This window comes from Dermacentor silvarum, chromosome 8 (genome assembly GCF_013339745.2).
Source record: "Dermacentor silvarum isolate Dsil-2018 chromosome 8, BIME_Dsil_1.4, whole genome shotgun sequence".
In the NCBI taxonomy this organism is placed as follows: Eukaryota; Metazoa; Arthropoda; class Arachnida; order Ixodida; family Ixodidae; genus Dermacentor; species Dermacentor silvarum.
In genome coordinates this window covers 22935751-22961795 of record NC_051161.1, presented here as the reverse complement: position 1 = coordinate 22961795, position 26045 = coordinate 22935751, and the positions used below count along the sequence as shown (strand labels likewise).

At 48.0% G+C, this 26045-nt stretch overlaps 1 protein-coding gene across 1 annotated transcript in view; it reads right to left on the bottom strand.

Annotated features, from left to right (window-relative positions):
* LOC119461995 (metabotropic glutamate receptor) overlaps positions 1–26045 on the bottom strand; it is a 246909-nt gene that overhangs the window by 30292 nt on the left and 190572 nt on the right. The gene's annotated exons all lie outside the window — the stretch shown is intronic.

Below are 26045 nucleotides of genomic sequence, written 5' to 3'. Positions count from 1 at the left end.
CGTTGGCTCTAAGTGTACGTGTTACTTTCTTTTATTCTTGTCGCGTTCTTTCAGCTGGCAGTATGTATACGTTGTTCGGATTGACTCCGCGCTGCAGCTATTCGCCGCGCGCGAAACTATAGGCGTAGTTCGGGAACGGCGCAAGCTGCCTTGGTTGTAGAATTGTAGGACCCGGGTTTATTCCGACTACTAGGATTCGGTTTAAGTCCACGGAGATCTCTACGCACATCTTTAAGTGCATTTTGCCTTAAATAGGAACAACGGCCAGTACTGTCGAGAATTGAAGCAGTGACCTGGCGCGCAGCAGCAAAAATGGGCGAGCTGCAGAGTTACCGCGATGAATAGTGCTAGACGGTAGATGCTTGAAGCACCCGACTACCACTTCAGTTTGTATGCACCAGAATGTCTGTACCCTCGCACCCGCGTTTAGGGCAAGCCCCATAATCTCGACCGCAGTCACCATCTGTTCGCGTCATGCAGGAACGTGAGGTAAACCCGTCGATGCTTCAGCTTGGGGCTGGCCGAGAAACTTCTCAAAGGCGAATGGTGCGAGAGAGGAAGAAGCAAATAAAGAAAAAAAAGAAAGGCAGGGAACCAAGTAGAAGGTGAAGATAGGAGGCAGAAATATCCACGAACGACTGAGTGTGTGGCATCCGGGAAGTGCCACTCGTAGAAGCGAGAAGCTGCCTGCCTGCCACGGTCGCCAACGAATCGAAAACCATCCCGACTAGGATGCCAGGGAGCGTTGAATGCCAGACGGTGCACCTGTTGTCGAATGGCCGACTCGGTGAAAGGATTGGCCTGCCTCTATCTGCGCGTCGGTCTCTCGTGAAAGGGCAGTTCGTTTTCGCCCGCGGTGGCTCCAATGCGAAGCACCAAACTTGGGGCACGGTCTTCCCCGCGGCATTCTCGGAGCCTTGGCCAGGGAGAAGCGGCGTATATCCAAGGTGCAAAAAGAAAGAAAGAAAGAAAGAAAGAAAGAAAGAAAGAAAGAAAGAAAGAAAGAAAGAAAGAAAGAAAGAAAGAAAGAAAGAAAGAAAGAAAGAAAGAAAGAAAGAAAGAAAAGCGTTAGGCGTCAGAATGAAGCATTGAAGAGAACCAAAAGTAGCCAGTTCTTTCCCGATGACAAGCGGGTGTCTTGACTGAGAATATAAGCGTTTGTTCGTGCACAACCTGAGGTAGTATTAGCGTTAACAGTCCGACTAATAATAAATCGCAATGGCGCACCTTTTATACTTCACGAAGGGGTCAGAAGCGCGAAAAGATTTGCAGTCAAGGAAATGCTCTACAACAGTATATTCAGCTCAAGTATAAATTTTTATTTTCCCCTCCTGCATCCCAACCTTGAGTCAGTGAGCTTCCAGCTGTGATAAACTGAAATCAACGGCAATACGCTCGCAAATAATTCTCGTCAAATAGCTAATGTGCCTGTCTCCATCGCAGGCTGCTTTATAAATAGGAAAAAACATCGTCTATTTAGAGTGCGAAGTTAATTTGAGGCATTAATACTGGCGAGAATAGAACCCTTCTCGCGTCTCGTCGCGTTGCCCGCTCGCACCCCAATTTGCGTACTCCGGTGCCAAGTAAATGCGCACAAAGGAGGACGGAGCGATTCAGAAAGGCTTGTACACACACCACTGGATGACAAAGTGCACCTCCTCTTTTATGAGCAAGAGGGAGGAAGATGTATGACACGGCGACCAGAGTGCGTTTATAGACTCCAAGTTCGCCTCTTTTCATCAATGCGAGAAGCCTTCACTATAAGGAGAGACTTGGCCGCTCCTTGAGAGGTATAGAGGACACAGAATAAGAAAACATCTACGGTAGGCAAGAAAAGTAAGAGAAAACGAGGGCCCCACCCAAAGACGGAGTAGGCGGTGAACGGAGAACGATAGCAAGATGTCACGGAGAAGATGCTGAAACGCAGAAGAGCCCCCTTTTTTTTTCTTCTCGATCTTCCTAGCTTTTCCCGGTGCTCACTCGTCTGCGCTGCCGCCGGTGACACATGTCGGAAACAGGGATACGCGGTAATCAGCGTGGACAACCTCTGACGAGGAGGAGAAAAAAGTAGAGAGAGAGAAGGGGACGAAGAAACGCTCAGGAGGGTTGCTCTACCCGGAGACAGGCGTTCCCCGAGCTCTTTACTGCGAAACGGTAGCGCTTCGGGCAACTACAGTTGCAATGTGGCAGGGCAACTATACAAACCATGTTGGTTGGCTTGTTCCTTCTTGGGTTGGCTCGTCTTGACGTCGTTCTTGATTTTGTTTGTTTGTTTTTCCGAGCGTATACGCCGCCTTTGCCGACGTGTCGCGCAGCAGTCTTTCCCGTCCGCTGCTGTGCAGGGAAGCACTGGTACAAGAAAAAGGAACTATCCAGCAATGAGAAAAAAAGCGTCCGATGGTGTTTCTCTCCCCTTACCGCCTCCGTGCCGCCGACGACGAGGTGATCGCTCGTACGTACACCCGTCGTCTTCTGACCAGAGAGAAATGATTCTCGATCTCTCTCGCGCTCAGACACCCTCGCAGACGCGCGCGGGAAGTGGTCGTTAGTACTACCGCCCACCCTTCCTCATCCCGTGATCTTCTTCCTCCCAGCCGTTTCCGTTACTCGTGCGTCTTCTTCTTCTTCTTTGTCTTTGTTTTCGTCTCTTGCATTGACGAAGACGCGCCTTGGTTCTTCGCAGCCGCGTGCAATGCCTGGCGCGGTAGGACGGAACCACTCTGAATGCCCGGCTGCACCTAATGCCCCTATAGCCTCGCTCATGGCTGTCTTCGTCACCAGATGGGCCGGCCCAAACGCTCGCGGTCTCCGTTCGTCCGATGGCTGTGACCGACAGCGATGGAACTCGTGCTTTGTACGCCGCGTAGTCCTTCGTGTTCTCGGATAGCTTTACCGAGAACGTGTCGGCAGCCCTTCTGGAAGCAGCCTCACTGAGCATGTCTGTTTTGCTTCATATACAGGCCAATTGTTTACTCATTGATTCATTTCCTGTTCTTTTCTTCGCCATTTTGTTATTGTTGTATGGAGCGTTATTGCTCAATATACCGAGTGACCTAGCATGCGCTGTTCGCGAGAGCATGGTGATGTATACCGAAGCGACAGCACACGCGGATCACCAAACGTGACGTGTGGAAATCAGCAAAATGGCAAAATTAATCAAGTACCTTCGAATACATTTTATTATCCTTCCGATGTGCTAAGTGGTACGTGGCTGCCAGAAAAGCTCTAGAGATTTCACCATGATCCCTCCTTGAGCTGTGTTAAGAGCCCTTAACACCCGTTACTCTTTCTACCCTTGATGCGGAGTTCCTGTGGTTCAGAGGGGGAAAATCTTCCTAATGCACCAAAGGCACTGTGGTTCAAAGCCAACGCATTGAAATCATTTTCGATAGAAAGTCTTGTTGGGATAGTGATACACGATTATATATACATAATCTGGTCTTGCACAAAAAGCAACGCGATTTTATTCATAAGGCTGTTGCAGCCGTGAGGTAGTTCATCGCATGCACGCGCTAATAGTAGAACAAGGCTAAGAATAAGATCGAGTTCCAATTGCACGTCTGCAGTGGAAACTTGAAGCTATATTTCGTAACGATTCTTTTGTTTCTATTCAATTCATTTGCTTTCATACGGCACACACAGTTGCTGATTCATCTGATAACTTTGGGGCGGGACAGTGAAAGCCACAACCGAAAGTAGAGAATAATGAAAAAGGATAAAAAAAAATCACAGGCGATTACGATACTCCCGAATGCGAATTTTGAGCTCAGCTGTTTAGGTGTTTTGAATTCGCGATATATTGTGGCAAAGAATTTGATTCTGAACGATACGGTCCTTCTCGGCGGCGGCACTGAGCCTATGCTCGAGAAGATAGTTTAGCAGCAGGGGCAGACGAAGCATTTCCACCTGGTTGCATCACTCATTGTTCAGAAAGAAAGCCTGAACACGGGAATGTGCGGCTCGCGCGGAGCGCATTCTCTAGCGGCGGCGGCACAGGCGGAGTAGCGCATGCGCAGTTGGTCCGAAGCCCACGCCAGCGCTTTGTTTCCATATTTGGTTCGGTGGACGCGCTCGCCGCATGCCTAGTCACCGCCGGCACTCCGCTTTCCTCCTCACCGTTTCGCTAAACTCTGCTCCTCCACTGTCCTCCTCATGCTACCGTTGCACTCACCTCCTCCGCTTTCTCACCTCGCGCTCTCTTCGCTATCGCCGTATTTCATCCCCCGCTGCGCTCCGCGTTCGCTCTTTCATCCTTCGCTGTGCTCGTTCGCTCGGTTACGAGGGACGCGGACACCGACGCTCAACGCAAGGACGGCCGCCTAAGAGCTGCTCTCCAATTGAAAAAAGAGAATAGATCTTAAATACCGGTCACTAACTTCAGTTTTCTCTTGGCATCTAAGTTTTGCATTTCGGGTCACATAGGTGGAGATTCAAAAGCCACACAACGGAGCGCAGTGATAGCGAAAGGTAAATGTATCTCAAGTACATTCTGCACCCGTTAATTGCACTCTAGACAGGCAAATAGGCTCCGTAATGAGAAATACATGTTTGCTTGACATGTAGAGTTGCAGTGCATCATTATGTAGTTAAGCGCAAACAGTGAAAACTGTGCATAATAGTATTGTTTTTGTTCTTCAGAACGTAACATTACGGACTCTGTTTGCGTCACTCATATTTGCTGCTATACTCTATCACTGCTGCGTTATGTAATCGCGCTTTCTAAAATGTGGCACAGCACCATCGGTAAACAAACAACAAATAAAAACAAGGCTAACCTTGTTCACATTACGTCCAACCAAGCAAAACACCAGCGAACAACGAAAAATAATAAAAGCGCCTTTGGCATCTTGCTTCGCGCACAGTTCATTCTCGTACGAAACACTTACGAAAGCTGTTCTCATCATGCTTGCTATCGCAAACTTCAAGCGAAAGATAAACCTCCCCAACTAAAGAGATACAAAATCAACTGCGTTCAGGCAGCCTGCGGGTGTTGGCACGTGGCCCTGCGGCCGCCCAATCTTTATTCAATTACGGCTCTCCCTCAGGCCTTTTTCATCACGAAGCTTGGGCAACGCAGTCACAGAGGCATGAAAAACAAAGCTCCGTGCATTGTGACACGTGTAGCATATATAATCACATCGGCGTATTATACAAGCATCTGCAGCGCACACCAAGTCTTCCACGTGCGCGCACAGGTAATCCGATCAGCAGGGAAAGGAACTTCCTTTCACCAAACTTAACACCTTGCGCTATATATAGTTAAGACGCATAAAAATAAAACATTTGTTCAATGGTTGAAAAATAAAAAAATACATATTTACGCATGTAATGATCCTTATGGTGGGAGGCTAGTCTAGTGAAAGAACATGACAGCCGTCAAACCTAGACTGTTCGAGCCCCTTCCTAGCACCATCGCAATGTTTGTTTTTTGGTGAGAGATGACTTGGTTGCAGTGATAGGTGGGATTGATGTAACCGTGCAATCATTCCACAATTCAAATCACCGGCGACGAATGTGCGGGAATCCTGCTCTATCCTGCCACAGCCATGATCCTGCATATCACCGTTCAGCTCGGAGGTTACGTTATCCTGTGCGCTACAAACTTCATAGAATCAGAGAACAGGTAAAAGGGGGCGCCAAACTCAGACAAATACAAGATTGCTGCGTACTGCGAACGCAACGCCATTCTTCCACCTGGCGGATCACTTCTTTCAGATGCAGACGAAAACCGCGTGCGAACTTAGTTCCCTCGTCGAAATGCTTGCGTGTCGGCGCACTTCGGAACAAAGATAACATTCGCATAACATTCGCAAAAGAGAGAAAGGCGCACCAAAAAGATTCTGGAACTATGTAAGGGCACTCGGGGCTCCAACTGAAAAATTCGCTAACGGCTATATGGGCTGAATGCGGTAATATCTACGAAGGAGACGCTGCGCTGCGATAGTTTCGACTCAAACAAGTCCAGCAACAACAGAGAAGCCTGACAGATCGAAGTTTAGTGTAGGAAGCTTTTACCAAAAAAAAAAAAACAAAACAAAACAAAAAAAAAAAACAGAAGGAAATGTGCCTAATAACACGGCGGCAGGATCCGGTGAAATGACAATACAGCTAATCAAACAGCTGGGTCCAAAGAGCGATACACTACTAACTAATATCATAGAGCAAGTAATTAATACGAAGAAAATTCAGGTTGAATGGCATAAAAGCAAGATACACCTCGTCTACAAAGCAAATGGTGATAAACATAAAACGAGCTCGTATAAAGGCTAGCTACAGTAACGTCGGTGTATAGAATGGCAATGCAAACTATCAAAATTAGAACTATCGAAGTAGGTGGAAGAAAAAATGATGTACTGGTAGGATCGAACTACAAAATGGGTTCGGATCAGGAAGACGTTTAGAGGATAATATGATTGTACTAACTCGGTGCATAGAGATTTCAGTAGCTTAGAATATACCTTTATGGTGGATAGCATTGCTAGATATTAAGGGAGCCTACGACAATGTAGACAGGGAATTGTTATTGGGTATTCTCAAGCACGAAGGCATAGGTGACGATTTCGTAGAGCTCCTGAGGGAGATATACGAGGTAATAATTTTTAAGTGTTACGGGATTTTAAAAATTGCCTGTGGGGCAGGTAGCATAATTCTTATCTTTGAGCTGGATTATGCACTGTTATCAAGCGCGCTTACTGATGTATAGCATGAGCAGGACCACTTGCATGTGTCGCATTCTCGCTTATCATGGCCTGTCATGTGACCGTTTCTGTTGACTAAAAAGGCCTGTAACACTGAGCAATAAACGTTCTTTGGTTCCGCCACTACCTGTCGGCTAGGCGGCGATACTTCATATCATTCGAAGAGGCGGACATTACTTGCATGAGAAATCGAAACACTTATTCATCTAATTTACAAAAATTCACCAATTCACTTCTTAATAACTTTGTGGCACATATTGCAATTTACGAATTCTAGCCGGTGAGATTCCAAGACGCATCCATTTGAAATGAATTTCTAGGATGACACCAGTTTCGATATATTATTTCCCAAAGTGTGGGGCGAAATACATGGGCGTTCCAGCTACTTTTGCGCTTCAATGCATACAAGATCAGTTTTGTTAAATGGGTAAGGTGGAACAACAGGGCATTTTTCACGGCGAGTTTGATGGCGCACATCTCCAGAGTGGCGGAATTCTGGAAATTCAATCCAAGTGGATACGCCACGGAAACTCAACGGCTACATTTCGTAAATTGCAATGTGTGACGTAAAGTAATTATTTCAGAGGATAATTAGTAAATTTTCGTTAATTAGTTGAATATGTGTTTCGATTTCTCCGGCAAGTAATGTCCGCCTCTCTGACTAATCTAGCTCAAGGACTAGAATTATGTTATCTGCAACAGGCTATTTTTAAATATTGCGCGAAACTTAAAAGTGATCACTCTGTATGTTGCGAGATAGCGCAGCGGCTAGCGTGTCTGGCTTCCAAGCTCACAAGTGCTCATGTGAGATGAGTCAGGGATATGCATCGTACCTCTCTGTGAATGCTTCCATAATCAGCAGTCTCTATCATCACCACACGTCATGAGCAAGTTGAAGCGGATGCCCGCCATATACTTTGGACGTGCCCAGGTACAAAAATATATCCCGCGAAAACGTACTGAGGAATCCAAAGTTAAGAATTGGCCAACCTGAAAACTACGAATGATGGCTCATAGACCATGCATTCCACGAGTCTCTGTTGCAGCATCTGCATGAAACGTGCCTCAATCCTTACATGCAATTGAATTCCAACAGCATCCCGCGTGGCAAACCAAGCGAATAAATGATAAAATAGTACCACGTATGAGCACGAGTTCAATGCAGTTCATGTGAAATGAAAAAAAAAGTTATGTAATCTATAATTCTAGTATTCTTGCATAAGAGAGAAAGGACCGATACATGAGTGTCCGTAATTATTCATTTATTTACTTATCTTGACTTTTTTATTGATATATGAAAATGAGAGGTTGGTGTCGTTACGGGCGCCGGCTCATCATCGTAGGGCAAGAAAAACTAAAAGCACGAAACGCGCTGAAAAACACTGAATACATTAAAATATCCCTAATATTTGTGAAGTTCTGCACACAAGCAAGGCAAGGCACGTAATAGAGTAAAATGTAGCGGGGCCGAATGGGCAGGACAGAGAGAGATACAGAAGGCACGAGAGCTTATTCAAGTAGCTTGAGCATCTTCAAGCACACACGCACACGCCAAAAGAAGAAAAAAAAAAGAATAAGAAAGAAGTGGATGTCGCCCACGGTAAGAGAGTTTACGACAACGACAAAAGGCAAGGCCTGCGACCAGAAATTGTCAGAAAAGGGCTTACACGCACTAACGCTATTCGGTAATCTGCAGGAACAAGACCACAGTGTTACAGGCGGCACTAGCACGGCACCGCGGCGGCCACTGATTCGCTGAATGCCTAATGGAGCAAGCAAGCGGACGACAGAATATCCAAGGTCGAGGGGAGCTCTTCTTCCAACAAGAACTTAGATTACAGACAGGGGAGGACTCGCCTGTCCCTATTCTGCCTGTGTTGTGCTTGTCCCTGCTTCCACGCAAAATATAGGTCGGCGATACGGTGACCGTTACTGGGATCTCCCACGCTAGGGCAGTCGTACGTTCTCTTCGGCTACAACTCGTCCGCATGCGTACCGTTCGCGAGATGGCGAAGGAAAGAGAGGGAAACAGGCTTCTCTGTATCCAAGTCCGCTGTCCTTTTACGGCTGGCCGTATTCGCGGCACAATGACCGGGACCGGCAGTAAAGAGGCGAGGCTCTGTCTCGCGCGTAAAGCGCGATTTGGCTGGTGGCCAGCGCATGGGTTGAGAGCGAACGCTAAGCGACAGACGGACTGGGTGTGAGGAAGTGAAGCCTCTGATAGGGGGTGGGGGGTTACGATCAACGCATACGCGTTCAATGCGTCCACGCCGCTTTAACCTCGCCATCTCGGCAGCTCTCTTTGCACTTGATAGCCCCATGCATCGGTTTTGAAAGCTCTGGTGGCGTCTCCCGTGGATAAGAAAAATCACCGTAGACGCCATATGATTTGGCGTTCGAGTCAAGGAGTATATAAGGTCCGAGATAAAGTAGTATGAGGGACGATAAAGAACAAGATAACTAAACAGACTTATATATTCAGTCACGTAGTGGCCGAATATACACATTGAGAATAACACGACGAGTGTTCTGGGCATTACATTTCGTTCGCTTTGACTATTGCAGTTTGCCTAGAAGTGTCTAGGAGAACCATCGCGACAGAGTGGAAGAGAAAGCTTGACAATAGTGGCGATTCGGCCGTGTTGGTAGGACGTATTGCAAAGAATAGTGCGAATAAACGCACGGACGGAAAAAGCGTACGACAGACGACGCTAACTTCAACAAACTTCAACTTCCTCCGCCTTGCAGTACGAAAAGAAGGCAACACGAAACGCCTTCTGAATGAAGCAAGAATAATACAGTAAAGTCCACAATAGGGCAGACGCATCTGACATAATGTCATCGCGTGACCAGTCGTGGGTTGATCACATGACATTTCCCAAGTTCTTCTTCATATACGAGATGGAATCGAATCTCGGTTTTTCACACGCGTGCTGAGGCGTCGAAAGGACAGTGACGCGTTGACTTGAACAAGTTCGTCAAGTTCCAAACTGATAGCAGCGCAGGAGACACGGAGGGAGAAATCAGCGCTTGTTTGATCTTATCACTCGTCCGTACAGATAGAGTGTGTGTACAGAGTGTGAGTGAGTGTGCTTTAGCACACAGTGTGTCGAAAGGACGTGTCTCTTTCTTTCATGTTTCATGATAATATGTTGGTATTTGCCTTTTCTTTGGTGGTTTATATCATTGTTTCTGTATGTTTTGTTGTTTACGTGCGCTTTGCTCTTCAATTTGCGCGCTGTGACAAGTGCGAGCCATCTTAGGGAACTCTTCTGACCTGGCCATACATCACTGGATAGAAGCTGTCCACGGACTTTAAGGAGAATACCTTGAAAAGGGCTCCTCTCGAAGATGTTGCGCTTTCATTCTTCTGCCCTTTTTCTTTTTTAGCCAGCGAGCACTGGAACACGTCTTCACATAATCAGTATGCATCATTATGGTTTACACATACAATAGTAACTAACGTACAGGCATGGACTGTAAGTGGCTCCGCTCAACAGCGTGCGCATACTAACCGTTTATGAATGGTAGTACTGCAGTAACCGGACTGGTTTATAAAGTATACTATGACAAAACACGCGATTTTGTAGTAGGATTGCTGATAATGAAAAAAAAACCGATACTGCATCTTTTTGTTTGTCACTAGCATAAACACTTCTTGAACGCACAGGTTAATGTTCAGACAGACGTGGAAAGGCCTTATGATAAAAACAGAGGGTTTCGAAAGTTCACCATGCATTGGAGAGTGAGAAGTAACGCAAGAGAACGTATTCTTTTTCGTTACTATTTAGGTAATTTAGCGTTACTCGGTACCACACAGATTTCTCTACCGAATAGCAAGAAGTTTGCTGTGCAGTCGTACATGTATCTCGTATCCGCAGGGGAAACTGCCCCGAAATGAAACGTCCTGCCTAAAAGAAGCGCAAATTCAACTCGTGGATTTGCTACCACTCTCCATGTTCTTCGATATCTGTTTACAAGTTACTACAAGTTAAATTTGACTTCGCATGATATGGCATATGCAACCAAATTAAATGCCACAAAACAAGATGCTGCACTGAAGCACTCAGCGCAGACAGACTGATACCACAATAGAAGAGACACCATCTTTATTCCATCGAATTAATTTTTACACGCATGCTTGCGGTACCGTTTTATTACTGCAGTAATCTATTCTTTTTTTTTCCCGCTTAGCTTGCCACGCAGCATGACGGCAGTATGGAACAAAATATAAGGATGCAGGCCCGTTTCATAGATATACTGCAGTAGTGTCTCCTAAAATGTGTTGTCCATAATCAGTAATCTATTCGTTTCATGCTTTTCTCATTTAACAATTTACATTTTGTGGTGACCAAATTGCTGTCTGCATTTTCAACAACATCGGAATAAATAAATAATTTCACTTGAGTATCTGGGTATAAGAGAACAAGATGCCAAGATTTTGCATTAAACGGAAAACATAGGAGTGTTCAATATCACTGTATTCTTCACACTGCAATACCTACAGGAGTTTCGATAGGTCTTTAGGCAATTTGTCTGCGTTTGATACATGCATCTCGGTAGGGTTTCGGCGATGGGCACTCGGTGGTGAGTGGCTTGCAGAGAGAAATTTTGAAATGTTGGTGCTTGCAAGAATAGGTATTTCGTTTTATTGCGACAGAAATTATATGGACACTCCAAGCGGATGTCTGCCGTCGGCAACGTCGTCGCCATCGCCGTGAGGTTCCGTTTAAAGTCCAACGGCAATAAAATTGTCGCCGCGCGCCGTATGCCGTATGTGTGAGTGAAAGCGCGCGAACGCACGGCGGAGAGCAAACGCGACTTCTTCCGTCGCACGAAAGGCCGTGGGGGGCGGGAGGGAGGGAGGCGACGTTTAGCTGCGGCACCAAATGCGTATCTTGCAACCGGGCGCAAGGGGAACTGGCGACTCAATCACCCACGCGAAAGGAGGAAAGCGGGAAGGCAGCTTGGGAGGGAGGGGTTGCGGCTTCTGCTCGGCGAGCAACTGCGTACTTGTACTTTGCGAGGCGCTGGGCGGTCACACGCACCGTACCTTGAAAGCGATCTGCAACACGGCTCCTACCTTTGTATGCGCTGTGCTTTTGTCGCTCCGTTCCCGTTGAAGCGATAGACCGCACTAACCTTCGCTCACTGCTGCTGGCGCGCTTGCTCACGCCAGCGTTTTGACAGCGATTGTGTGCGGATTGAGTGTGATCTATTCATGTTTGCTTGTGCGCACTGACACCATGCTTGTTATTTCAGTTAGTAAGCGAATGTGTCCAACTTTATACAGCCCATAAAACTACTATCCTTATTCCGTATAGCTCGCTACTAATTTTCTATCACAATTGATGCTGCGCCTTTCGGGCAAAACTGCGTCTTTTTGTAGTGATGCTGTGTAATGTGTATATGCAAGAATTATCACGCATAGGATGTATATTCAATGATTGTGGAAAATTGGCGGATGAAAGCGTCGAGATGGAGCCAAATGTTTAAGGCGCAGTTAACATATGTCACCTTGAAAAGCCTACGTACTTGCTCAGGTTGATCTGCAAGTTTGATCTATATCTCCAATTAGCATTTTGAGCAACTTTAATATAAGTATCTGTAGAAAAACCTCTTTTGGCTTCCCTAATGTCCCTTAATTGAGTTAAGGCCTACAAATGCCTTACTACAGGAAAAAAACACCGCATATCCACGGGGTGAATGATGATGAGTGGGCGAAGCTCCGGAGGAAATCATCGGTAAACCGTGAATCTTCCGTGTAATTCGCCCAGTCTCGCCGCACTAAATCGAACGATTGACTTCCACCAATGACACGCGCCATATGTGACGTCATTCCTATTTTATAACAGCGCCCTTCATTATAATTGCACCATCTCCCGAACAGCGCCCTTCATTATAATTGCACCATCTCCCGCTTAAGGGGACGCTAGCACAAACGCGTTAGAAACGTGCAGTACTCTCTAGTAAGGGGGAGAGGCCACAGCGTCTTACGCAGCCGTTTACACATGCCGGAACGTGCACCGCGTTTGCCGACGCCATCACATGACTGCTGAGAGAGTATAACCCCCGTATTCATAAACGCTCCTGGACTTGACTTGCCACCGCCTTCAACGCGTTTCGAACGCGCTGCCCAAGGCGGTGGCAAGTCAAGTTCAAGTCGAGGAGCGTTTATGAATACGGGGGTAAGGCGGAGAGGCCACAGCGTCTTACACCAGCTTCTTACACGGGCCGTAACGCGCTAGCACAAACGCGTTAGAAACGCGCAGTCTTTCGTTAATGTTGGGTATTTATTGTCATCATGGTGCTTGTGTCGATGTGCGCTTCGTGGCGTAGTGGCTAGCGCCGCGCGTTCAGAAGCGAGGGGTCCCTGGTTTGATTCCGCGCTACGGACACAACTTTCGGAATTTTTTTTTTCATAAAAGTAGACGTGGCTACCTACTACTACGACAACGACTACTACTACTACGTTTAATACAGAGGAGGGACAGACCCACACCCTAAGGAGCTTCGCCCCTAAAAATCGGCGCCCAAGCCCTCCGTACAGATATGTACGGAGTGCTTGGGCACCGGTGTTATATGTGGCTCCGCTGTTTATCCCTGGGTTAATCCTGGCGGTACATTAACGTCTTTCTCAATTATTGGTTACGTCTTCGTGTTTCTTAATGAGGTTACACACGCGTTCGGCTGCGACGGAGAAAACGACGTCACTGACGGTATGTCTTCAGTCCGCCGTTGTCGCATTGTCGCTTGCTATTCCTTAAAATTAAATTGCTTCAAAATTAAATCTGTCCGTTACATAAGACAATGAGCGGCTCATATACCCCTTTAAGCAATGGCTCATACACCCGTAAACACGGCCTCCCCATTACGACGACAGAAGAGAAGCGAAATTCTACGCTGGAATGATGAGCGGCAACGGAGCCTTCTGTAGAAGACGACGACGACGAACGCGAGCAGTGGCACGAGCGCGTTCACGCGGTTGCGCCGAGGGGCGCCAACGAGCCATCTGGGGAAGAAGAGGCCGACGCTCGAGCCATTGCTGATGACGATAGTTTCTGCGTACAGGCAACGGACGAAAAAATCGGCTAACCATATACATCTTCTCTGTAAAATGATGAACTTGCATGAAATTTGGTCGAAATACAGACCCGCAGAACATTTGCGAGCTTCCTTGTCCCGACAGGCTTTCCTGACTGCACTGCAACGGCAAGATTTAGCTTGATCTTCTATGCTTCCTCAGATGGACCAACTTCCGAGGTGGAAATACGTGTAAGCGCTGTAGAACTTCCTCAAAGCCTTTGTGGCCTTTGATGAATCTCAAGATTGCTATTGGCCGTGAGACCATACCTAAGCTATGGTTATCACGTGCATTCTTGTTACATTTGCAGTCTTCCACGCAGTTCTCATTTGCATCTTACCAGTGACACATGTGAACATTTGAAACCATCTCGCAGAATATTTCTGTTTCTTTTAATATTTGTGGTCTTTGAACACTGTTGACGTGTTAGAGTAGGCATGTCTCCTACAGCAGCGAGCACCTCCTCGAATGCATCTAATAACGAAAGGGCAATAGAGGAAATAAAATGTTTTTTTTATTTCCCAGTTATTTGTATGCAATAAAAATGAGGCGTGGAGGCTCGAAGTTGCAATCAGGAGCACAAATATGTCGTCTACATGAAGCACAACCCTCCGCTTTTTCGGGGTAGGATTAGACATGCTGTTCTCCTTTACTTTATCTACAACAGCAGGAGTGAGCTAGCTTTTCTTATCCTCTTCTGCACGTGATGAATTTTTGAGGCCCCCGTTTTCACATCACTACCTCACTTATCTTCATGTGTGCCGATACAAATACCCACTGCTTTAGCAGCAGATAGCAAGAACGCACTGCGAAACCAGCAAGAAAAGCCAAAAGTCGCTGGATAATTTTTGGAAGATACATGAAACCAACTCAGCGCCGCCAAGCAACTTATACGCACACACATGCTCGAGAAAAATCAAACGCAGAAAAAAAACGTCTTCGGTGAGCAGGTGTGATCTTGCGATACGGTGTGATTATTGCGATACCAATTATCTGGGCCGGCATTTTGTAGCGATGCCTTTCTGGTAATAAAGCCATTTCGCGCTTATCGCGCTTTGTCAGTCGTCAGAGTGACGGTCTGCTCACATTATCAACGGTATCAGCCGGCCGTGAGCGGTGGATGATAAGACTAGTATAGAATAAGTCATAAGGCATCGCTAGAAAATCGCGGCCCTGGCCACTCAAGCGCACTTCTGCCGTCGCCGTGATGTTCCGTATAACGCCCGAACACGATAGCATCGTCGACGCGCGCCGTACGCTGTATGTGCGCGTGGAAGTTTACGAAGATCAGCCGACAATCGCAGCTCAATCTCACGCGCGCGATGTAGAATGGCGGGGCGGAAGCGCGCCTTTTTGTAGCGTTAGCTACACTGGCCTAGCCAAGCCCGTTTCGCGCGGCACATCAAGAGCCGTGCTGCGCATGCGCAAGGATAAGTGATGTCACACGGCTTGCGCACCGGAGCCACCGGAGCCGGCACCTCTCGCGCACTCCGCCGCCGCCGCGCGCGACTCACCGCCGCCGGTCTGCGCATTCCAGAGGAGTGACGTCGTAGCCGTGGTAGACGCACTGGCGCCGGCGCGCGCTCGCTGTGCAGTCGCCGTCTGACACTGCGCTGGAGCCGCTGCGCTTCTGACTGGCGTTTGCCAGTGTGGTATAGCCATGGAGAAGGAGAGCGCAAATGCTGCTCAACAGCGCAGAAGAACGGAGAAGCTTGACTCATCGGATCCCGAAGTAGTTGCCTGGCAATTAGCGGTTGAGCGTAGGAGGAATGAATACATGTGCCACATAATACGTATACCGCGTGTGTGTCATTGGAGCAGCAGTAAGCATGACAATCAAGCTAATCCTTGACAATCTAGACAACCAGGAAAGCTAAGAATAATCAGCTGAACCTTTGCTAACGCTACGTATATCCTGGCATAGCCGAGCTAAGCCACTGCAACTTTTATTCTGTCGCGCGCGAGGCGCGGGGGGAAGGAGGGGGAGGGGGGGAAGGGCTTTCTACTCGGGCGGCTGCTGCTTACGGCGCGGCCGCGTGGGCGCCGTATCTTGACAGCGATCTGCGACGTGGGCAAATCGACGTGGGCGCAGTGTGCTCCCTTTGCTGGAAAAGGTACGCGCAGTGCCCGTAGCTTCATATGCGCTGTGCTTTCGCCGTTTAGTTCGCGTTGAAGCGAGAGACAGCGTGAAGGTTCAATTTGCTCGCTGCTGGTGCCGTCCTTCCTGGCTGCACCGTTTTGACAGCGAGTTTCCCGCGGTCATCGAGCGAGTTGTGTTTATGTTTAACTGTGCGCACGTTATACCATGCTTGTTCATTTAGTTAGTAAGCGAATGTTTGCAAGTTTATACGGCCGATGAAACTAATATCCTTACTTCGTATAGCTGTCTACTAATTTGCTATCGCAATCGATGCTTCGCCTTTCGGGCGAAACTGCAACATTTTTTTTTTCAAAGTAGGCCGTTGTCAGCGCGCTCTATTGCCTCTATTGTCTCTATTTCGTATGCATTCTCTATTGCGGTCTTTCGTATGCCTCTATTGTCTCTATTGCGGTCTTTCGTATGCATTTCACACCTGGACAATCGCCCTATGTCAATTGAAACTATTCTCACGTGTCGTCGACAGAAGACATCGCAGCTGAAGGCGACGAAGGGACTACTTAGGTTTTTAAAGGAAACGGGCTTGGACAAGCGGTTGTGACAGTGATGTCACGTACCACGCAAGAGTGACGGACTGTGACTGACGATGAGTGTGCTGTGTTATGTGCTCTCTCTCTCTCTCCTCCCCATCTTTCATTCCCCCTCATCCCGCTCCCATGTGTAGTGTAGCAAACCGGTTGTGCTGAACTGGTTAACCTCCCTGCCTTTCCTTCACTCTTTTCTTCCTTCCTTTCGTATGCATTGACCCTTGCAGTGAGGAAGGCACAAACTAGTTCCGTTCTCTCCCCCACCTAAATATAAAAGAAGAAAGAAACATCTGAAACAAGCTGCTTTTCGTAGCTAACGTTTCGTCTCATGGAAGCGCAGCAGTTCGTGCTTTGAAACAAAAATATCTTGCTTTATGGAAGGAATATGCTGGCGTATTATTTCTCAGCACTTTAGAAAAAATGTTCATCGCACCTAATATAGCATATTAAAAATATGCTGGGGTTTTACGTGTATGTCAAAAGCACAATCTGATTATGAGGCACGCCGTGGAATTTACCACTTGGGATTCTTTAACTTTAGCCAATGCACGGTACACGGATGTTTTTGCATTTGAGCCCCATGGAAATTCGGCTGCCGCGGCCGGGATTTGATCCCGCGACCTCGTGCTTAGCAGCGCGACGTCATAGCCACTGAGCCACCAGGGGCGTATGGCATATTTGCTATCAGGGTGCTTCGTACCCTTACAACTACCACGCCGAAAGTTCAGAAAGTGCTAGTACACACGCGCCGACCAATCTGTAAACATTGAAAAGCCCTGCAAGCACGTTTTCACGAGCAAAGTTCTAATACCACAACACCTGTAGTACTGCCTTTGACGCTTGTGGCAACACGATTAAACGCATGGCACTTCGAAACGCCAACGCTCGTCGCGTAGGCGGTGGCGTTCTCCCAAGCTCAGCTTCACCTGAAAAGCTTTCAGCGCAACGTTGCAAGCGTGGGATTGTCTCTATATCCATCTGGTATTTGTCGTATACAGCGAGCTGCACTTTCAGTGCAGCTCGCTGTATACGACAAATGTATACGACAGTGCAGCTCGCGGTAGGCGACGTGGTAGGCGAACGGCCGCCTTACAAGAAGTGCTCGGAAAGAGCTGCCAACCATTGCGCAAACACGGAACTTAGGCATTGGCGGTGCCGCAGGTGCCCGAGCAAGTAATCCCCTTAATGTGACGAGTGCGCGTCTGTGTTTGGTCGCGTGATCTCGCTGAAAATCGAAGACCGTTCACGCGATGCACCGATGTTTGCACTATCGCCAACGGCAAGGGAAGGCAACAAAAATAATAATAATAAAAATAGACGAGGCGTGACGATCTCGGGCAGGGTCGCGTTGTTTTGCCAGGGATGAGTGCGTGCCAACGCCGCCGAAATGGAACGTTTCTCTCTCTATGTTTTCTTTGCCTCCGCCGCGTCAATGCTGAAATGTTAGCGTTGATGTTGAGAAAAATGTCGACAGCGAGAGATATCGAAGTCTTTAAGATTGTGCGCTGCACGTTGAAAGGGATGACTGCGTAAACTACCCAGTGGCGTGAAGTTGGGCGCACACGCCAAGTGCCTAAACTACGTAACAAAACGACCGCGACCGGGCGTGACCTTCATTTCCCCCGACCTGATTATAGAGACAAGCGCAGCTCTAGAAGTGTAACAGCCACGAAAGAAATTCCTGTTCGAACCACGGGTCAGATCAGATAAATATTTTTCAATTATGCTTGAGTTGTACTTGGGGAAAATCGAGAAGGGGATCGGGCTAGGCATGGCTTGCTATGGAAGCCCCACGTGCGAAGTTACACAGAGTCGTAGCACACCGTGGGTTACTTCATTGGCGCACGCATAGCGTTTCGGTTGAGGCTCGGATTGCGAGCGTTCGTAGTCGTTGATTGCCGTCAGCATAACGACCATGTGATGGCGTATCCTGAACTTGTGTTGCAAGCACCTGTGCGTTGACATCAAGCACCCCAGCGAGGAGATTGCATCAGCCGCACTTCTTGAGGCAACGCAATTCTTGTTTATAGTGAATTGTAGAACGTATACGGGGGACGACCAATGGGTTGGATGCGGTGATAGCTATAATCATCGTTCATCACAGTCTGTTGGTGCACTCGATGTAGCGTTGCTTCAAAAAGATATTTTCGTCGAGATCCAGCTGACGAAATTACGGGTTGAGAGATGTGTAAACTTGTTCAGACTTTAGGCCACCATAGCAGTTTAATCAAAGTTGCGCGCACACCCGGAGTATGTAGTTCAATAAAACTTGTTGCTGGGCTAGTTGCAACTGTTAGTTTTATACGTATTGGATCAAGAAAAAAAAAAGGGGGGGGGGGGAAATATACGTGGCAGTAGATACTACGGGCGCTGTCATGTGACAGAATATCACGTTGGTCTAAGCTGTTCGTGAATTAGCCCTGCTCAAAGGTCCCACTGTTGAAATTAGATTAAATTCTGGGGTTTTACGTGCCAGAACCATGATGTGATTATGAGGCACGCCGTAGTTATGGGCCCCGGATTAATGTTGACCACCTGGGGTACTTTAACGTACACTACAACGCAAGCACACGGGCGTTTTTGCATTTCACCCCCATCGAAATGCGATTCAATCCGCGCCCTCGGGCTTAGTAGCGCCACGCAGTAGCCACAATGCCACCACGGCAGGTAAAGGGTCCACTGTAGTAGAAGTTCACGAAAGCTTGTCGCTGGGCGAGCAGGTTATACTTCATAGTCTGTTGCTTAGATATTTGTTTACAGATATCTTGACTTATGGGACAGGATGGCGGCCTATCCTGTCCTCTTACGCGTGGTTTGTCCTTCGTATTGCGCTGAAACGTGTGAAGTTGGCAGCCGTGATGAAAGCGCGTATCCGACAGCAGAGAGTCACGCATACGTTCGCACGAAGCAACTGCCGAGAGAAACGCCAACATACGAGACGGGCGTAAACGCTTTGCACTAAGCGGCTCCCATTGAATCAACCAATCTCTCCCTTCTCAAGCAAACAATCACTTCTGTAACTAGCAAACTTCTGTAACATTCTAATCCTAAAGAGCAGTGCTTTTCTCCAACATCAGAGATGTGAATTATCTCAACACTAGAAGACAGGTTTTTTCACAGTCTACCTATCAGAATATGAAGAATGTGATTATCCATCTATCCATCCGTCCGTCCGTCCGTCCGTCCGTCCGTCCGTCCGTCCGTACATCCATCCATCCATTCGTACTTCCATCCATCCATCCATCCATCCATCCATCCATCCATCCATCCATCCATCCATCCATCCATCCATCCATCCATCCATCCATCCGTCCGTCCGTCCGTCCGTCCGTCAATCAATCAATCAATCAATCAATCAATCAATCAATCAATCAATCAATCAATCAATCAATCAATCAATCAATCAATCAACTTGTACTTGGCTGCCCCGTGTTTCGCTGCGACCTGCTAAATATCTGAAATGCTTCACTTCACCGATCATCACCCTTCATTTGTTTAACACCTCATTCTCGCTGAGAAGGCAATTCATAATAAATGTTCACCTTTCCAATTCATATTGAATAAATAAATCAGCCTATCAGTTTGCAACGCGCAACATCTTTCTCCCAATCGTTTGTGTCACCTGCCGCTATAAATCGAGTCCCTTACACGAGCGATGGGTATACGGCGAGTGCCACCAGATGCGGTCGCAACAAGTCGCTGCGGGCGCGTCAGCCGCTGCGCAGTGCAGTGATTTATAGGAGCGGCTGCGCAAACGTGTTTCGCGCCGAAGGGACAGCGCCGCTTGCTAGTAAGTTTCACGCAGCGTCGCCGTGGTCGCGGCGCAATATATATCGCCAGCTGCTGATTCGAGACAAATACGTTGCCACCTCCTGAGACGCCATATATCACACGGGCCGACCAACCTGCGCGGTTGACGCCGGCTTCGTTGGCTTGAAATTTGCTTCCTTCTTTTCAACTCCCCCCCCCCCCCCCCCCTTCCTTATAGACATAGAGCACCTTTCGGCCCTCTATATCTCTTCTCTGCAATTTCTCCCGTCCCAAAGCGGTGTGCGGGCCATGTTTTACAGCCTGAAGGCGGTTCTTGACGCCTGCGCTTTACGTCGCACAAAGCGGCTGCTTTTAAGCAAGCTGGAGGGAGAATGTATTTTACAAAGAGTGTGATCGGCAGGTGGGTTTGTTTAAAACGACGTTGACGGCGACGATGACAAACTGACTTTCAAAGTATGCGCAACAAAAGACAAGCAAGATGGAGAACAGAGTAAAAATTCAGTGATGCTGCTTCTGTACCTCCATCAATTTACGTTGACACAACGTGTTCACAGTCGTGATGCCTGCAGAAACGTGGTATGCGCGAACAAGTCTGCCAGTGATAATTCACTGTAACGCTAGATCAATTATTGCGAAACTATAGAAACAAATTGAAAAAGCGAAAGGAAATTGCAAAATCTCGTTTGTTGTTTGTCCTTTGGGCTATATTCACCCGAAGGATCTGGTGTAATCAACTTGGTTTGTTGTGTCTCCAGAACCTCTGCATATAGTATAGTGTACTAATTAACTACTATTGAAAAGAATTTAGCGAAAATATAAATTTCTGTACGAGAAAGTTACACGTACTAAAAATGTACGCTGAACGCTCCGGAAACTTGTTATACGAACCATGACCACGAGGTTGTATGCACACAAGATTTACCTTCGTATTTATTTCCTTACTGCATTCAAATATTGTCGCCAGGACAGCACTTAAACTAAGCAAGCATAGTAAAGGACGTAAGACGAACTCAACATTCAGACGAATGCAGGTTCTGGATTGAGTTTTATTAACTGAAATAAAATGAGCGTGTGACTATTGCCCAACGACAGTAACTATAAATTTTTTTAAAAATTCTGTGTCAATGCAAGATGCTGTAGAGAACAGCACTGTGTAGGCTATTAGCTTCTAAGAAAGATACGATGACACATTACACGAACAGCTCAAGTAATCGCGTAATTGGTAGCAGCATAACGAGGGAACTTCGAAAGACCACAAAAACGAACAGATCTCAAGTACAGTTTTATCCTTCAAGACCACAGGAGGAGACGGGCATTGATTGATTGATTGATGGATTGTTAATACAGACAAAAAATTGGAGGATGCTTAAGCTTCACTTTTAAGAGTGGAACGCGATTGCATTTAAAGACGCCTGACTGCTTCTCACGCTTCCCAACAACTGCAGCTTAAGCAACCGTAATGGTTACCGGGAAACATGTGCACTGGCGGCGAACGCTATGCACGAAGGCGAGCTTTCTGGTAGAAACGCGGCCTCTTGCGTGGGGCGATCTCAGAGATATTGCACAGCCGCGCCAAAGAAATTGCATAATTTTCAGGTTTCCGTTTTTGTTTAGTACTTTTATTATTTCAGTCTCAGAAGACTTAACATAAAATACATGCGCTGTGGGTGTTTTGTTTAATGGCATTTGTTTGTGGATTGTCATTCTCAAAATTCCGAGGAATAGCTTTGCCAAGAATGCAAGACAAGGTATGAGCAATATTACTGATAGAATTGTGTGGCAATATAACCCGCATATACCGCATGCCATATAAGAAGGCGTGGTTTCATATACATGTACCTAAATATATTCGGAGGGCCTGCGTGGTTGGGGATGATTTTCTCCGCCACCCGCCGACATCGCACGCCGACGCCGGTTGCCGACGCCGGATATTCTGCGACACGGGGCCCTTAACGCTATCGCGTAAAATGTCGCAGTTTCACCCGAAAGGCGAAACATCAATTGCGATAGCAAATTAGTAGAGAGCTATACGGTGTAAGGATAGTAGTTGTATCAGCTGTATAAACTTGGACACATTCGCTTACTATCTGAATTAACAAGCATGGTGTCAGCGCGCACAAGTGATGACCGCACACAATCGCTGTCAAAACGCTGGCGTGAGCGAGCGCGCCAGCAGCAGCGATCGAAGGTGTTTGTGCGGTCTATCGCTTCAACGGAAACTTAGCGTCGAAAGCACAGCGCATACAAAGGTAGGAGCCGTGTTGTAGATCGCTTTCAAGATACGATACGTGCGACCACCCGCAGCCGCGCAAAGTACAAGTTGCTCGCAGAGCAGAAGCCCTCCCTCCCGCGCTGCCTTCCCGCTTTCCTCCTTTCGCCTGCGAGATTCCAGTTCCCCTTGCGCCCGGTCGCAAGATAGGCATTTATTTAGTGCCTGCAGCTAAACTTCGCCTCCCCTCCCTCCTCCCTCCCATTCCCCCACGGCTTTTCGTGCCACGGAAGACGTCGCGTTTGCTCTCCGCCATGCGCTCGCTCCCCGTGAAAGCGCGCGTCCCTCGAGTGCTTTCACACGCACATACAGCAGACAGCGAGCGGCGACGATTTTATCTCCCTTGGACTTTATACGGAACCTCACGGCGACGGCAGACATCCTCTTGGAGTGTCCATATAATAGCTATCGCAATAAAACAGGGCGAGAGAAAGATACAGTAGATGATGCAGAGAAGCGAAAGGTGTGCGGATTCGCACACTGTAACTGACTCGCTGCTGTACAGGCACTTGAAATTTTAAAATGAAGTCCTAGGATTTCACGATCTCATTGTGAGGCACCGCGTAGTGGGTCACTCGGGATTAATTCCGCATTAATTCTGCACCTGGTGTTCTTGAACGTACACCCAATGCACGCTACACGAGAGGTCTTCCATTCCGCCCCTATATATATATATATATATATATATATATATATATATATATATATATATTGTTACGCGCAAAGGAGACCGTTTGTAAACCTTACAGATGAAGGGGACCGTTTATTTTAGGTCGCGAAGGTGAGCGCAAGAGCGGCTGGCTGGTTGATGCACTCAGCGTCGTCCTCTTTCTCTTTTCCAACCCGGGCCCGCAAGCACGTTCACCGGTCCTCGTTTTCCTCACGCGTAACATTCCTCCCGTCGCAGACGAAGCCCGGCGGGCGAGTCAATCCATTTGTCTTGAAGTGAAGAGTTTCAAGCGGGCCACATGGACCACTTGGGTCTTGGCAGCTCTTCTACCACTCGCCATGAGGCGAGCTATGTTATAGGTGACTTCCGTCAGTCTGTTAAGAATCACAAACGGGCCATCGTAGGTGGCCAAAAGCTTTTGGCATAACCCGCGTTTCCGTACTGGAGTCCACAGCCAGACTAAATCACCCGGGCGATAGATTACCGGACGGTGGCGAATGTCGTAGCGTGCTTTTGATCTGTCCTGCGATGCCAAAGTGCGCAAACGAGCGATACGACGAGCTTCTTCGGCAAGGCAGAGAGTCTCGGCGATAGTGGGATTTTCGTGACTGTGGAAAGGGAAAACAGTGTCGATTGTGTACCGGGGTGGCCGTGCGTACAGCAGGAAGAAAGGGCTATACCCGGTAGTCTCATGTTTGGCGGTGTTGAACGCGTACGTGATAAAAGGCAGTACGTCATCCCAGTTCTTCTGGTCGGATGAAACATACATAGATATCATGTTTACAATTGTTCGGTTGGTGCGCTCCGTGAGCCCATTCGTTTGTGGATGGTACGGTGTCGAGTGACGCAAGTGGGATTCACACATACGAAGCAGCTCCTCCACGACATCCGCTGTGAATTGTCGTCCACGGTCGCTGATGATCACGCGAGGCGGACCATGTCGCAGGATGACATATTTCAGCAGGAATGTTGAAACGTCATTGGCAGTTGCGGAGGGCACGGCCGCCGTCTCGCAGTAGCGTGTGAGGTAGTCGACGCAAACAACTATCCAACGATTTCCTTTGGCTGATTTCGGAAAAGGGCCCACGAAGTCAATGCCCACTTGTTGGAAAGGCGTGCTTGGAGGCGGGATCGGCTGCAGGAGACCGGCTGGACCTGTAGATGGACGTTTGTGGCGCTGACACTGCATGCAGCTGGCCACATACGTTTCAACAGAGTGTCGCATTCCAGGCCAATAAAATCGTTCCTGAATCCGGTAGAGCGTCCTCGCCGAACCTAAATGGCCAGACGTAGGGTCGTCGTGCATAGCACTCAGGATCGCTATGCGAAGGCTCTCCGGCACCACTAGAAGAAAACGTGCGCCTGTGCCGGAAAAGTTCTTCTTGTACAGGAGTCCATCACGCACGCAGAAATCGTGTGCTTTAGTAGGGGTAGTCGTAGCGGTGAAGAGCGGTGTTAATTTAGCGTCCTTTCGCTGCTCGGCTTTGAAACAGTCGAAGTCTGGAAAACGCGGTGACAGAGAAGCCACAAGGTGATCGAAGTCGTCGGCGTCACAGTCCGTAGTGCTAAGTGGCATACGCGAGAGGCAGTCCGCGTCAGCGTGTCGTCGACCACTCTTATAAGAGACGCTGAAGCTGTATTCTTGCAGTCGGAGCGCCCAGCGCGCAAGGCGGCCACAAGGGTCACGAAGATTTACAAGCCAACACAATGAGTGGTGGTCGGTGACAACTGTGAAGGGGCGTCCATACAGGTAAGAGCGAAACCGCTGAACCGCAAATATTACCGCGAGGCATTCTTGCTCCGTGACAGTGTAATTCTGCTCAGGCCTACTTAAGGATCGACTTGCATATGCGATCACGTGTTCCCGGTCACCATGGCGTTGAACTAGGACGGCACCAATACCTATGCCACTGGCATCCGTATGGAGCTCCGTCGGAGCTGAAGGATTGAAGTGTTGAAGAACAGGCCGTGACGTCAGCAGAAACTTCAACTGACGAAAAGAAGAGTCGCACTCCGGAGTCCACTCAAAGGGGATATCCTTTCGTAGCAGGCATGTCAGCGGATACGCGACGTCGGCGAATTTAGGAATAAAGCGGCGGAAATAGGAACAAAGCCCCAGAAAACTACGGAGCTCCTTGACAGAGCGTGGTGCACTGAACGCTTCAACGGCTGCTGTCTTCTGGGGATCAGGGCGGATGCCGTCCTTATCGACGAGATGTCCAAGCACAAGGGTTTGGCGGTCTCCGAAGTGGCATTTCTTGGAGTTTAAAACTAGGCCAGCGTTCTTGATGCAGTTCAGGACAATATTCAGACGCGAGTTGTGTTCGTTGAAGGTGCGGCCAAAGATGACGACATCATCGAGGTAACACATGCAGATGTTCCACTTTAAGCCGCGCAGAATATTGTCCATAAATCTCTCGAATGTTGCCGGAGCGTTGCACAGTCCGAATGGCATCACATTAAATTCGAAGAGCCCGTCAGATGTTACGAAAGCAGTCTTTTCCTTGTCCTCAGGATGCATCGGAATTTGCCAGTAGCCGGATCGTAAGTCTACTGAGGAAAAGTAAGAGGCGGAATGAAGGCAGTCTATTGCGTCATCAATACGTGGGAGTGGGTACACGTCCTTTTTTGTTACAGCATTCAGCCGGCGATAGTCGACGCAAAATCTCCAAGATCCATCTTTCTTTTTAACAAGAATCACTGGAGCTGCCCACGGACTCGCTGACTCTTGTATGACTCCCTTTTTCATCATTTCCTGCACTTGTTCGTTGATAATCTGACGCTCTGATGGTGAAACGCGATATGGCTTTTGTCTAATCGGATTTGCCGAACCTGTGTTGATGGTATGGCGTGTTCGAGACGCGGGAA